Source organism: Chlorocebus sabaeus, chromosome 11, assembly GCF_047675955.1.
Source record: "Chlorocebus sabaeus isolate Y175 chromosome 11, mChlSab1.0.hap1, whole genome shotgun sequence".
NCBI lineage: Eukaryota > Metazoa > Chordata > Mammalia > Primates > Cercopithecidae > Chlorocebus > Chlorocebus sabaeus.
This window is the reverse complement of record NC_132914.1, coordinates 95,718,195-95,733,485: the sequence shown is the minus strand read 5'-3', so window position 1 is coordinate 95,733,485 and position 15,291 is coordinate 95,718,195. Positions and strand designations below refer to the sequence as shown.

General features: G+C 45.0%; 1 long non-coding RNA gene and 1 other non-coding gene across 8 annotated transcripts in view; both read left to right on the top strand.

The window, feature by feature from the left end:
- The window catches only part of LOC119618261 (uncharacterized), a 174,743-nt gene that overhangs the window by 81,266 nt on the left and 78,186 nt on the right, over positions 1–15,291 (top strand). The window lies entirely within an intron of this gene.
- On the top strand, positions 11,241–11,383 carry LOC119624130 (U4 spliceosomal RNA). The gene has a single exon (XR_005240196.2). It is a non-coding gene; the product is annotated as a U4 spliceosomal RNA (small nuclear RNA).

The following is a 15,291-nucleotide window of genomic DNA, read 5'->3' as shown; positions in this document are numbered from 1 at the left end:
CACTTTTCTTAGTTACATCAAGTCTAAAATGGGTTCCTGGTGGATAGGCATCAGGCTACTTCTACCTTTTGGCTCTGACATTTTCGACATACGGCTTCCAAGGTGGCCATGCTCTAATGCATTAAGCCACAGAAGGAAAGAAAGCACGAAGGCTACCATGTAGAAGTTCTCATGGGTGGGTCAAGCCTGGGAAGTGATCACATCACTTGGGTTCATATTTCAAGGGCTATAAGTCAGGCACATGGTTATACTAACTGCAGGCAAGATGAGAAATGTGATTTCGCCATGTGCCCAGGAAGAAGTGGAAACAAAGAAGAATACAGGTTGAGCATTCCTTTATTATTATTACTTTTTTTTGAGACAGAATTTTACTCGTGTTGCCTAGGCTGTAGTGCATTGGTGCAGTCTTGGCTCACTGCAACCTCCACCTCTGAGGTTCAAGCAATTCTCCTGCCCCAGTCTCCCAAGTAGCTGGCATTACAGGCGCCTGCCACCATGTCTGGCTAATTTTTGTATTTTTAGTAGAGACAGGGTTTTACCATGTTGGCCAGGCTGGACTCGAACTCCTGACCTCAGGTAATCTCCCCACCTTGGCCTCCCAAAATGCTGGGATTAGAGGTATAGCCACCGCGCTCAGTCAGGTTGAGCATTTGTAATCTGAAAATTTGAAATTTGAAATGCTCCAAAATTTGAAATTTTTGCCTGTCAACATGATGATACAAATGGAAAACTCCATGCATAAGTACTTAACATAAACTTTGTTTCATGCACAAAATTATTAAAAATATTGTATAAAATTACCTTCAGGTTATGTGTGTAAAGTATACATATAGATTAAAAGGAGGTCATGTACTTCAATACTTTCATTTAGCAAGAAATAAGGATTGTCTTTGTGTCAGTACTTATGCAAGAAATATAAATTAAGCTTGTGTTTAGACTTGGGTCCCATCACCAAAGTATGCCATTATGTGTTTGCAGATATTCCAATATCCAAAATGTTCCAAAATCCAAAATTTTGGAATTTTGGTCCCAAGCATTTTGGATAAGAGATACTCAGTCTGCAGTAATCCTTCCCCCAAATTAGCAAATTAATGTTGTCTTACATGTTTTAAGTTAGAACAGAATTTTTAAAGTATGTGTATTTTTAATGATTCCTCACTTTGTCAAGCGTCTTTCAGAGCAGAGTGTTATAGCATAGTGAATAAAAGCATGGCTTCTGGAGCCAGAATTCTTGACTTCAAATCCCATCTCTTCTAGATGTTAAGCTTTGAACAAATTAACAAATTATTTAACCTTTCTGTGCTTTAATTTTCTTATCTCTAAAATGGGAATGGTAATAGTTTTAGGGGTGTTAACATCTATGAAACTTAGAATAGTGTCTAGACACATGGTAATTACCCAGTAAAAATGTTAGCTATTGTTATTATTACTATTCTTTTTTTGAGACGGAGTCTCACTCGGTCACCCAGGCTGGAGTACAGTGGCATGACCTCGGCTTACTGCAACCTCCACCTCCCGGGTTCAAGCGATTCTTCTGCCTCAGCCTCCTGAATAGCTGGGATTACAAGCATGCGCCACCTCGCCCAGCTAGTTTTTGTATTTTTAGTAGAGATGGGGTTTCACCATATTGGCCAGGCTGTTCTTGAACTCCTGACCTCATGATCCACCCACCTCGGCCTCCCAAAGTGCTAGGATTACAGGTGTGAGCCACCGCGCCCGGCCACTATTGTTATTATTTTTATTTTTTGAGGCAAGGTCTCACTCTGTTGCCCAAGCTGTAGTGCAGTGGCACAATCATAGCCCTCTGTAACCTGCAACTCTTGGGTTCAAGTGATTCTCCTCCTTCAGCCTCCGAAGTAGCTAGGACTACAGGTGCACACTACCACACCTGGATAATTTTTAAATTGTTTTGTAGAGATGGGGTCTTATTATGTTGCCCAGGTTTGTCTTGAATTCCTGGCTTCAAGCAATTCTCTTACTTCAGCCTCCCAAAGTGCTGGAATTACAAGTGTGAGCCACCAGCCCCAGCCTAATGAAAGCTTCTATTAGACTTTGAAAAAATCAGTGTCTTAGAGGTATTGCTGAATATGTTGTAGATGAAAAACAAAAAACACAACAAAAACTAAAAGCCAAACCTTACTCAAACTAACTTAATAATAAAGATAATTCCTGGCACATATAAGGATGATATTAAAAATATTTAACAACCACTACAGCATACGTATTAACCAATTAGAGTAGGCATCTGAGTAATAAGAATGATGTGAATATAAATCATTCTGTTATAAAGATACACGCACATGTATGTTCACTGCAGCACTATTCACAATAGCAAAGACATGGAATCAGCCCAAGTGCCCATCAATGATAGACTGGATAAAGAAAATGTGGAAATGTGGTACATGTACACCATGGAATACTATGCAACCATAAAAAGGAACGAGATTACGTCCTTTGCAGGGACATGGGTGAAGCTGGAAGCCATTATCCTCAGAAACTAATGCAGGAATAGAAAACCAAATACTGCATGTTCTCACTTATAAGTGGGAGCTGAACAATGAGAATACATGGACACAGGGAGGGGAACAACACACACTGGGGCCTGTGGGGGGAGGGTGAGGGGTGAGAGGAGGGCATCAGGAAAAATAGCTAATGCATGTTGGGCTTAATACCTAGGGGATGGGTTGATAGGTGCAGCAAACCACCATGGCAGACGTTTACCTGTGTATCAAACCTGCACATCCTGCACATGTATCCCGGAACTTAAAAAAAGAATGATGTCACCCATGTCCAACCAGGATGGCTATTCCAGTGTGCACTGCTCAGTATATCTTCTTGGGTTTATGGAACTAAAATATCCAGAAGTAGGGTCTCCTCAGGTGAGGCTCGATCTGGTAGATCAATAATATGCAAAAAACTATTTATTCTCTGCTCTGTTTTCTTTCCTATGATTTTCATCCTAAACTGAGTCCCCAGGTTGGCTGCCGGTGGCTTCTGAGGTTGTGTGCATCAATTTTTTATTTAGCAAGAAGTAGGGATTGTCTCTTTGTGTCAGCATTTATAGCAAGAATCTTGAGATTTCCCCTGATTAGAATGATTTGGGTCACATGCCTGGCCTTGTACCAACCATGTTGGTGACGGCCATGACTTGGTTGGTCAAGGTCTATGCCCCACCTGGAGTTGGGGGTCTAGTCAGCTTTTCTGGTACCACTTGGATCCCCAAACAAGTGTTAGTATACTACAGAGAAGGGGCGAGTGTGGATACTGAGGAAATAGTTCACAATATCCTCTATGTTAATGCAGAACATGTTATCAATAGATCTAAAAAGAAAAATTACATGATGACCTTATTGGATTAAAAGACTTACTATATATTAATTATTTTACAAATTAAAGAGTAAAATATGAATATCCCCAAAGAAAAGTGGGCAAAGTGCATAAATCGATCACTGAAAGAATACAACTGGCCGATAAAAATGTAAAAAAGCACATATAAGTTAGTAATCAAAGAAATGCAAGGAAAAATGATTATTCATGCTTTTTGCTTAATCAAATGGCTACATTTTATGCAGGGAGTATAATTGTCCCACTAACCCAGTGAGCTTATCTGGGTGGCCTGGCCAAAGGGTAATTAAGACTCAGGGTCTTGCCCTTCTTTCGGTTGGAGCGGCAGTGCCCAAGCTCGGCTTCTCGTGTAACTGGTGCTTTCATTCCCTTCCGACGGCATGTTGGCAATGGGCTGAAACATCCTACAGGCTCCAGAGTCCCTAGGTGCCGAGTGTCTGACATTCTAAATAACTCTTGTAAATAGCAGGCAACCCTAAACCACACCTCTTGGTCTACTGATAAGGCTGTCCTTGCATGCTTATAGAAGAAGGAAGAGCCAGCCAACATCCTTGATATGCCTCTATAGATTACAGGACCCGCTGCGGGGGGCTTTTGTTGAGCTGAACCTGGCCTTGAAAATTTCTGCTTTTTCCAATTAAGCTGATTCCCTACCTCATACAACGTGATATGAGATTTCACCCAAACCCTAGGGAATATTGTACACAAAAGAAATATTTTAAAAAATGATATGCTGGGCCAGGCACGGTGGCTCACGCTTGTAATCCCAGCATTTTGGGAGGCCGAGGTGGGAAGATCACCTGAGGTCAGGAGGTCAAGACCAGCCTGGTCAACATGGTGAAACCCTGTCTCTACTGAAAATAGAAAACTTAGCTGGGTATGGTGGCAGGTGCCTGTAATCTCAGCTACTCGGGAGGCTGAGGCAGGAGAATCGCTTGAACCCAGGAGGCAGAGGTTGCAGTGAGTTGCGATCGTGCCACTGCCCTCCAGCCTGGGCGACACAGTGAGACTCCATCTCAAAAAAAAAAATGATATACTGAGTGATGATGAAGTACAGATGATGGATATTCTCATCTTGTCTGTTAGTCTAAAACTAATTGCAACCTTTTGCAGAAGCAATTTATAATATGTTTAAAGGGCCTTCAGCATATCACTTTTTAAAAATACATACTCATTAAATAGTAGATTGATCACTATGGTCAATAATGTCATCAAGATTCCAGGGAAACTCAACAAAAGTACATAACGTTGTACAGAAAATATTTTGACTTTAAGATTACAGTAAAAAATGTCTAATATTCTATTTCCTCCCCCTGGAGAGTCTAGATATTAGACACCCGCATTGTTATTGGTAAACTGGGTTAAAAATCTAGTGAATAATGGAAAAATCTGTCACCTGATGATTATGATTTTCATGGCAACCTTTAAAATGTACCTCTGGGCCTATCATCTGGCTTCAAGGACTAAAACTGTAACTTAAACATGCAGTATAATGTGGTTCTGAACAGTGAGGCCATCTGGTGGCCATCTGGAAAGTTTCTGACTCCCAGTGTCTACATTCCTGACACTAAACCCCGTCTGGCCTTGAAAGTGAAGCTGCTGCATGGTGGTGAGAACCTGTGGTATTTCCTGAACTAAATCTTCTGGAATGAGTCCAAGATTTAACTGCAAAATCCAAATTCCATATATGTGAGGTGGTTAATGTTGCAGAAGGGTTTCATACTATATGGCTAGTCCATGTCCAGCCCATCACCTGTTGACAGACAGGCTGGTCTATAAATTGCCTTGTTGCAGTGGAAGGTGTTAAAACAATTCTGCTGGAAGCGTATAACATGGAGTTATATGAACCGAAGCAGGGTCATATTGGAAGGGCAATATTCAGAAAGATATTTCTGAACCTTCCTTGTCTCAGTCTTTTGTGGATTACTTATAAAGAATATGGTCAGTTTCCAGAACACATATTAAGCCGTATGTGGGTAAAATAATGTTGTTAAGATGTGGTGAAGCAGAGGTGAGTCCTGTTTTCTAAGAATCTCTTTTTCCCTGGACCAAGCCCTAGAGATGATAATGTACTTGAGTTGTGTAATTATGACTTGAGTAGTGATAAGTAAATGTATCTTTGCTTAACAAAGATACATAAGTACTTGGACTATTGCCTTAACAATTTTATCTCTTCGTGCTGCAAATTCACAACTCCTACTTGACTCTATCAATTAACTTTATAAATGTAACCTCTTTTCAATCGTTCCTAAATGTGAGATGTAATTTTCCTTTTTAATTCTCAACTTGTCTGTTTCTTTTTGAGACCGGGTCTCACTCTGTTGCCCAGGCTGCAGTGCAATGGCACGACCACGGCTCACTGCAGCCTTGGCCTCCTGGACTCAAGCAATTCTTCTACCTCAGCCTCTTGAATAGCTGGGACCACAGGTATGTGCCACCATGCCTGGCTAATTTTTTTTGTTATATGCAAAGGCGGGGTCTCACTATATTGCACAGGCTGGTCTCCATCTTCTGGGTTAAAGTAATCCTCCTGCCTCAGCCTCTCTGTCATGCTCAGGGCCAAGTTCCAACCCTAGCTGAGGGCTGAGGCGTGTGGGTGGATGTGGGGCAGGAAAGTGGAACAACACTTGAGAGATAGCAGGTAGATGAGACATGGCTTTATTCAGCAGCACCTCACAGGGTCACCGTTGCATTTATACCTACACAGATAATAGTGGCCAAGAGCCAGGTGAGGAGCTTCTCTGTGTTGTGTCTACATGGCTATGACTGTATGAGACATGGGAGTGTGCGCGTGTACCCTAACCCCTCTGAGTCATTTAGGTTATTTACCTTGGCCTATACCGGCTGCCCTGTGCCTGCTTGGCTGCAGCACAGCCATGTTCCTTACACTCCATCCCCTAGGCTGAGGGGATCCTCTTGGTGGAGACGTGTGCACATACGGCAGCATCCTGGACCCACAGGCCACAGCAACCATACAGAGAGCAACAACCTACCAAGAATATCCTGCTGTGCTACTTATGATTATGAGAGCCCAATGTAGGCCAGAGCCCAAAAGACGCCCACCATCTCTGCAGGGGGTCGTCAGTAAGGTGCTCAATTGCCTTAATCTCCTATGACACCCCTTGCAAAGCTGCCATTACATTCGGGTGGTTTTCAGGGATAAATGTACAACATTGTGTCCCTACAAGGCACAGGGGCCACCTATGTCCTTGCATGTCTAAGGCTATGTCTAAGGCCATCCTGTTTTGCAGCACCACCTTCCTGACCTGGTCAACTTCATTAGTTAACAAAAGGAGAGAACTTGGGTGTAATTCAGGGCCCCAGCTGTGTGCTCTGCAAAGGCTGTAATCTGCTTTCTCACATTAATGACACCTGCTCCAGGGATAGGGATTGCTAAGGGATAAAACCACCAGGGGGCGCCCCGCACTCAGAAAAAGCGGAAATGCAGTGCCTCCAAATTATGTGGGCGACTAGGCAATGTGGGAAGCACAATGAGAGGCACATAAGGCCACCCCCAGGTACAACATCCAGTCCAATTGGCTGGTAGATATGGCCATCCTGTGTCCCTACAGACCCATAAACTCCCAGAGCACACGAAGCCTATGGGGGCCCAGCCTTGGTAAGATCGCTTGCTCCTCCACACCCTTGGTGTGGTGACACATGTTATATTTGCACAAACCTCAGCAGACAACCATCCTACAGTGACTTTACCTTGGTGCTGGCTAATGGCCACCCGTGTTCTCCCATTAGCCAGCCCGATCCATCATGGACACTGCGAGTCAGCCAGGGGGAAGGCTCACCATGAGGTTTGCGATGCCCCCATCCAAAGCCCACTGTGTTGCATCCCATGCATTTCTGTGGGACCCAAGTCTCTAGCTATGTCCAATTCTTCACAGAAGCTGGATGCAGCACTGGATGGGAGTTTATGGGTCTGTGGAGGAGGTCATCCTAGATGTGTATCTGTAGCTGGATGGGGGCAGCGGTCCAGTGTAACAGTGCCTCCACCAGGGCTGGGCCACCTTTCCATGGCCACTCATTCAAAATTTGAAGCACCAGGTCCAACCTGGAACTCCAGCCCCGCAAAGATGGGGGAGTAACATGCAACCGTAACCCGTTCTTCAAGAGTCCACTATATCGCTCAATCATGCCAGCAGCTTGTGGGTTATAAGGAATATGAAACCCCCATCATATGTCTATCTGTAGTGCCCACTGTTGTACCTGCTGTCCAGTGAAATGTGTTCCCCTATCACTTTCAATGGCCAGGGGATGGCCTTATAGAGCACGTAAGTGTTGCAGGGTTTGAATGGTATGTTGCTGGTCGGCCACCTTGCAAGAGTAGGCGAACAACAAGCCAGAGGCTGTGTCTACAGCTGTCAGTGCATATGTGTAGCCCTGTGATTTTGGCAGTGGCCCAGTGTAATCTATTTGCCATCTGCTAAAGGGCATCCGTCCTACCATCACTTGCTGTGTTACACTGGGAAGCTGTCTCCGTCTGGGGTATGCCTGGGCACACACCGGGCACTTCTGTCAGGCTTCCAAAATGTCCTGCAAAGGCAAAGACAGACCCCAGTGCCTACTGACCTGTTGCGTCAGTTCACTCCCTGCATGTCCCAGTTTCCTGTGTAGCCACAAAGCTACATCTTGTGTAGGTGCTGACTCTAACCATCGGACCTTGGCTAAGGCATCTGCCTCATCATTACAGGGGGTGGCCAAAGGCACATGACCTGACACATGATAGTTAAATCTTTCTGATGACGTATTTCCCAGAGGTCTTGCCACATCGCTTGGCACCAAATGGACCGATGGCCTAGAAGCCAATTCAGCAGCCCCTCACAGGGTCAGTGTTACATTTATATCCTACACAAACAATAGTAGCTGAGAGCCAGGTGGGGAGCTCCTCTGTGTTGTGTCTACTACCTCAGTCAGTAGTCACTTCATGTATGCGGCATCCCATATGTGGGGGTGCTAAAAGCACTCTAGCCAAAAGCACTCGGGGGTACTGAGCCCAGCACAAGATCCCTCGTGTGGGAGGTAAAACATTCATCATCTGGCCCCTGGATATTCAGATCAAACATAGCCTGCCACCTGCCCATCTCCCAGAGTACCTGCACCAAATCAGATGATTGCCATTTACTCACAATTTTTGGTATCTCTCTGGCATCATTCCAAATAGTCCGTATGGCTGCCATCAGCCACTCTATTAATGTCCACACCTTGCCTGTGTGCCAACCGTTGGCACAGCTGCAGCCGCTGATGAAGGGAGGAGTGAGTCGCAATAGAGTCTGGCTTCTCCTTCCTGGAGGCAGAGCAAGAAATGCTGTCAGACCCTCATCCCAAAGATGGAGTAGCCAGGCTGGCAGGGGCTCCCCTGGGCACCGCCGACACTGTTTACCCAACTCCTGCAACTCAGTGGGGGTATAAGCACTATAAGAGATGTGTTTCACCACTGTTGGGGAGGAGGGAGCCCTGGGGTCTCCCCTGGGGTCCCATCGGCTCCTCATGTTCTACCTTCTGACGGATCACAGGGCGAGCCTGCAGCGGAATAGCCCCCTCCTCCTTAGCATCAGACCCAACGGAAGTGTCCGACTGGGAAGACCGGCTAAAGATCGCACTAACAGCCATTGCTAACTCCTGTTCCAGGCTGTTTATCTGGGCCTCCAAGCACCCTGCTTGTCCCTGCAGGTCTCCCACCCCCAGGTCCTGCTCCAAGCTGTGCACTTGGGCCCCCAGGCATGTGGCTTGCGCCAGGAAGTCCCTCACCTGTGGGACTGAGCATGTACTCTGCCTAGTGCAGTCAGAAACACCCATCCGACTCTGCCAGCGAAGGTGCATTCCTTCATGGTGTTGTGAGTTTCCAACTGCTTCAGTGCCTTCTCCACACTTGCGGGAGACCCGTCCACTGCCTCCCACATTTCCACTAGGGCCCATGCAAGCAGCACCTCTGCCACCGGATACCACAGCCCACGCTGTGGCCACATAGCCAAGCCGGGAGCCCCAAGAGCTGAAGATCCTCTCACCTCATCCTGCCGACTTTGCCAATTGTCATGCTCAGGGTCAGGTTCCAGCCCCAGCTGAGGGCTGAAGGGAGTGAGTGGACGTGGGGCAGGGAGCTGGAAGAACACTGGAGAGACAGCAGGTAGATGAGACATGGTTTTACTCAGCAGCCCCTCACAGGGTCAGTGTTACATTTATGCCTACACAGACAATAGGGGCTGAGAGCCAGGCAGGGAGCTTCTCTATGTTGTATCTACATGGCTATGATTATATGAGACATGGGAGTGTGTGCGTGCGCCCCAATCCCGCTGAGTCTTCTAGGCTGTTTTCCTCGATCTATACCTGCTGCCATATGCCTGCTTGGCTGCAGCATAGCCGTGTTCCTTACACCTCCAAAATGCTGGGATTGCATGCATCAGCCACCATGCCTGGCCTCAATTTCTCTTACTTTTCTGTTTTTTCTCCTCCAAATCAAAATCTAAAAGTTCTCTCTAGACTAGAGAAACAAAAACCAAAAATCATATTTTGAGCCAAGTGTTTTTCTTCTCCTTTTGATCACTTAAGCTTCCTCAGACTATCTTTTTGGGTTGGAATATTTCTTGAATAAGTGTGTGAAATATGAAACAAACGCAGACCTATTGTTCGGCAACTTTGAGCTTGTGCAGGAAGACAGATTAAGGGAACTGGAAGAAAAACAAAGACCAAAGAGAATTGGAATGCATAGTGAATCTGCCTGAAAAATGTATCACAGACTTTAGACATTGCACTGTAATATTAACAGCCTATGCTTGTCTGGCGATTTCCAGGTTCTAAAGGGCTTTTATGTCCATTACCTTGAGACCACCCTAAAGAGAAGGGTGGGACAGGCGTTGCTGGAGAGCTTAGGAGAGACTGAATGCTTAGCATGCGGCGACTTACCCTGTCAACACGGGAACTATTATTTAAACCTGGCTCTGCTGGCCCCAAGTCCTAGCCTTTTTCTGCCTTACCACAAACTCCACCTGCTTGGGTTACCCTGGAAAGGCGCCCTGTGTCCACACCCCTCTTCTAGTAGGACTCAAGGCTGTTGACTTGCATTCCTGGGCCACCTGCAGGCCCACGCCCTCACCATCTGGATACTATAAATGCTTTCTTCATGGATGAACTCCAGACACGGAAATATTTTGGTACGGGTCTAAATTAAATACCAAAGCCTTATTTGTAATTCTGCTTAGGCTATGACACGTAAAGGATACCAAAGGGCGACAAGTGTGAGTCCATTTGTCATTCCTTCTTGGGGCAGTGGGGAACGAGATGGCAAGTCAAGGGAAGTTAGAGTTATCCAGCCCCAACTAACTCCAGCTGCCAGGGCTTAAGCTGAATCAACAGTCAGAGGAAGAACTAGCAGAGAGCTCTGAATCAGATTTCAGTGGTTCCACCTCAAATGGGAGTTTCTCATTGGTCTGGCAAGGGCCATGGCTGGATTTAAGTGAAATTGAGCCATGAACCCTGGGGGACAGCGCAGGATATTACAAATGACAGCTGCTTGTCTCAATAGCAACATCTGGTCAAGAGTCCTGATCCATGGCCCTTGGTACGTGAAGCATGGGGATGCATTGACATCCAGGTTGGAGTATCTGAGGAAAGTTGTTTTAGAGCACAGCAGAGACTCAGAGCATTGGTTCTCATTCATTACTAGTCTTGTGATTTTGAATCAGGCACATGGCTTCTCTGAGCCTCAGTTTGCTAATCTGTAAACAGGAGAGTAATAGTACTTGCCTCTCAGTTTTTTTTTTTCTTTGATCAAAAGCATTTTATCAGCTGCAAAGGGGTCTAGAAATGTAGTTTATTACAATTATTGTTACTTACAGGTCTGAATTTCCTGCAGGAAAAGGGGATAGAGAAGTATAAGAAATAATGGTAGCTTTGCACAGTGGCAGTATGGTAGCCCATGAGGTTTATCCGAGGCCCGATTATGGCTAGTTGAAAACGTTTCCCAATACCCTGCCATGATGATTTAAAATATAGTCAGCATGGGCAATTTTTGCAGTCTGTATTGAAACTGAACTGGAAAAAAAAAAAAAAAAGAAGGAAATAAGGGGAGGAACTGAAGAACAGAAAAAGGAGCAGAAATAACATCCTTTAAATTAAATTTTTAAGTGTTTTTAGGCACCTGGAGCCATGCTAAGAACTATAAAAATAAGGTTCAGAGATACCACTGTAGATTCAAGGCCTTTGCACGAAATGGTGTAAAGCTGATATGGAATAGGGTAGAGATGGGAGTTGGGGAGGACAGGAGTAACATTAATGGAGCATCTACGATGTCCAAGGCATTGCTGAAGATGCCATTATCTTGAGTAAGCCTTTGCATAGAGTACGCACCAGCCTCATTTTAGGGAGGAGGAAACCAAGACTCAGAGACATGGAGCAACTTGCTCAAGGTCACATGGCCAGTAAGTGATAGAGATGGGACTTGTCTGCCTCCCAAGCACATCCTCATATGCAGACAAATGAGTCAATAAAGAAAAATATAAATTGGGTAATTCATAGGACGTGTTATTAAAAAGATGAAGGCTGAGAGAGAAGAAGAAAGCCCTGGCAGCTTGGAGACTGACTTCAGTCCTGTTTGCCTGGGACTTTCCCCATTTTAGAGTGAAAAGTCCTGTGTCCTGGGAAGCCTCTCAGTCCTCGGCAATCTGGGATGGTTGGTCACCCTACAGCTAATAGCTAATTGCTGGCTTATTTGCTGCCAGTTGGGTCATGCTGTTGCCTTGGTGAACACAGGCAGAATATTGATATCAGATGAGAACTTTCAAGGATATGATGGAACAAGACAAAAACAAGACAACTCTGTAATTACGCCTGAACAGAGATAAAAACACACTGTACAGCTGCAAAAATGACTAAACACCCCCCTCTTCTGGCTAACGGGAGTGACTACTGCTTCTTCTTCAATCACAACTCTAGCCCTACTTCTTTTCTTTTCTTTTGAGACGGAGTCTTGCTCTGTTGCCCAGGCTGGAGTGCAGTGGCGTGATCTCGGCTCACTGCAACTTCTGCCTCCCGGGTTCAAGTGATTCTCCTGCCTCAGCCTCCTGAGTAGCTAGGAATACAGGCGCATGCCACCATGCCTGGCTAATTTTTGTATTTTTTTTTTTTTAGTAGAGACAGGGTTTCATCATGTTGGCCAGGCTGGTCTCGAACTCCTGACTTTGTGATCACCTGCCTCGGCCTCCCACAGTGCTGGGATTACATGGGATTACCGGCATGAACCACCTCGCCTGGCCAGCTCTAGCCCTACTTCTCTCCTACCCACTAAATCAAAATGAAGATAATCATTAAATTTCCCTACGTTGTATCTGACAGCTTCCATCCCGCACAGATCCCCCACTTCCTTGAGTGCTCCCTGAAATCAGCTAACACACTGATTCAGCTGAAATCTGAAACACTTTCGTAACAAGCCCTTTCTAACACCCTCTTTCTGAGACGCTTCATGGATCCTCATGGTGTGAGCTGATCTCACCATCAAGAGCAAACCCAATTCTGTTTGACATCAGATGCGTTCTTGGAGGGTCTTTGACTTGAGGGCATTGATGGGGCTTACCTAAGGGTCGTGTGTGTGAAGAGGGGCCACCCCTAGCTTGTGGTGTTATAATTTTCTGTTTCTGGGCTAATCTCGTACTAAAAATAACTAGCATTCTTTGAGGGTTCTTACTTGCCAGGCACTGTACTAGGCTCTCTCCGTGGATTGACCCATTTAATGCTCATCTGCACTTTGCAAAGTAGGTGCAATTATTCTTCTCATATCTGGATGCAGAAGAGGCATTTGTATAAAACCACAGAAATTGCTCAGAGTTATTAAGTGGCAGAGCCAGGATGACTCTAGAGCCCTGCTGGCACCCACCAAACATTCAGTGTTTGGGGGATAAATCAGTGGCCAACTTGTCTTCAGATGAGTCACAGAAGGTCCTGGACTAATAATAAGACTAAGTCCTCCTACTCTGGTTCAGGCATAGTTTTGAACACTTGACATGTATTCACTCACTTGACCCTCACAACAACCCCATGCAGTCAGTATTATTGTTACTCCCAATTTACATATAAGAAAAACTAAGGCCCAAAGGGTATATAAAACATTTATTTAGCACTTATAATGAATAAAATGCTTTCGTATTTTCTTTTTCTTTCTTCACAACAGCCCTATGAAGTATTGCATTTGATATAATCTAAGATGCCATCAGTTATAAGAAACACCATTGTGATTTTATGTGCCATCAAGAAAAAAACCCACTAATTACATTTATAAGAAGTCCTTGAATTGTATCCAGTTTTCAGAGACACTAAAATGAGAGGAAGAAAGCATTTTAGAATTGATGAAATGGAATAGGTATTATTTATCCCCATTGTACAGATGCAGAACCTGAGCCTCTGAAATAAGTGCATTTCTCAAAGTCACAAAATTGGCAAAAAAGGGACTTGGATCTAGGTCCACAAAATATGCTTTTTCTTTAGAGTTATTCCAAATGTTATGGGTATGTTTGATCTCTGAATTTGAAGGAGGGCTTACTGAGTGTGTCTGGCTCATTGGCACTCCTGAGGCAGAACACTTTTTGGGCAAGGGAGTACTACCTGTGCTGTTCAAATTACATCTTGTGGGTGGCCAACTACCTCATCTGAATGCAGGTGAGTTTTTCTTCTTTGTTGGCCCCTACCAGCTTGTGGGAACCCTCACCCTGGCCCCAGTCCCTACATGACACATAACCTAGCCAGTCCCTTTGCTTGTGTTTTCAAGCCATTTGGGACCTGTTTGCAAGGCCTGCCGTATTCTCCCCAGAAAAGCCTCAATTATGTAGATGATAAACCTTTTCATGTTCTGTTGGTATATGTACGGCTTTATCAGTCTTGACGTCCAGACCAAATTTCGAGTGGGGGTCCCTCCTGCTTCTGCAGAGTGGTTACAACTGGTCCCTAAAAGCCATTTAAAATTCTTTAAACAGAGAAAATATTAACCATGTCTTCCTAGCTATTTTTAAAATGAAGAGAGGTCGTGCTGTCAGCTTCCATGTTTAATTGAAAGTCTGCGGACACCTCTCAATGGTACTTCACTGTGCTTTCCTCAAAAGATCCAAAGGACAGCTGGTGGGAAGGACGGCAGGGAGTGACTTGGTCATCCTGCACGGGCCAGCACATGTGAGGATAAAGGCCAGAAAGGAAAAGACCTTCCATATAGTTCGTCAGAAGAGGCAAGGCTAAGAGAATCTGCATGGCTTTAAAAGGTCCTTCTTGAGTGAACGAGAGATGGGATATATAAAATCAGACAGAAAAAGGAAAAAATACAAAAAAGATAAATTAGAGGGGGAGAGATTTTGAAATTGGAGGGAAAATAGGGAAATCAGAAAGAAAAAGAAGAGGCCAGGTGCGGTGACTCACACCTGTACTCCCAGCACTTTGGGAGGCCGAGGCGGGCGGATCATGAGGTCAGGAGATTGAGACCATCCTGGCTAACATGGTGAAACCCTGTCTCTACTAAAAATACAAAAAATTAGCCGGGTGAGGTGGCGGTGCCTGTAATCCCAGCTACTCGGGAGGCTGAGGCAGGAGAATCACTTGAATGCAGGAGGCGGAGGCTGCAGTGAGCTGAGATGGCGCCACTGCACTCCAGCCTGGGCAACAGAGCCAGACTCCATCTCAGGAAAAAAAAAAAGAGAGAAAAAAGAAAAAGAAGAATGAAAAACTATAATGAATTGGCAGAGAAACGTGACACATTGAGAAACGGAAAGAAAAAACGGAGTAATGGACAAGGAGAAGATGGTAACCATGGTAAACAATAATGTGAGGAAATAATACTGCCATTTAGTAGAGGCTTTTAATCGAGAACCATGAAGTTTTACCACATGAAGGTTAAAATACCCCCACTTCTGGGGGGTTGTATAAATAGGGTAATAAGCTAGTTGCTGCTTGGACATGATTCAC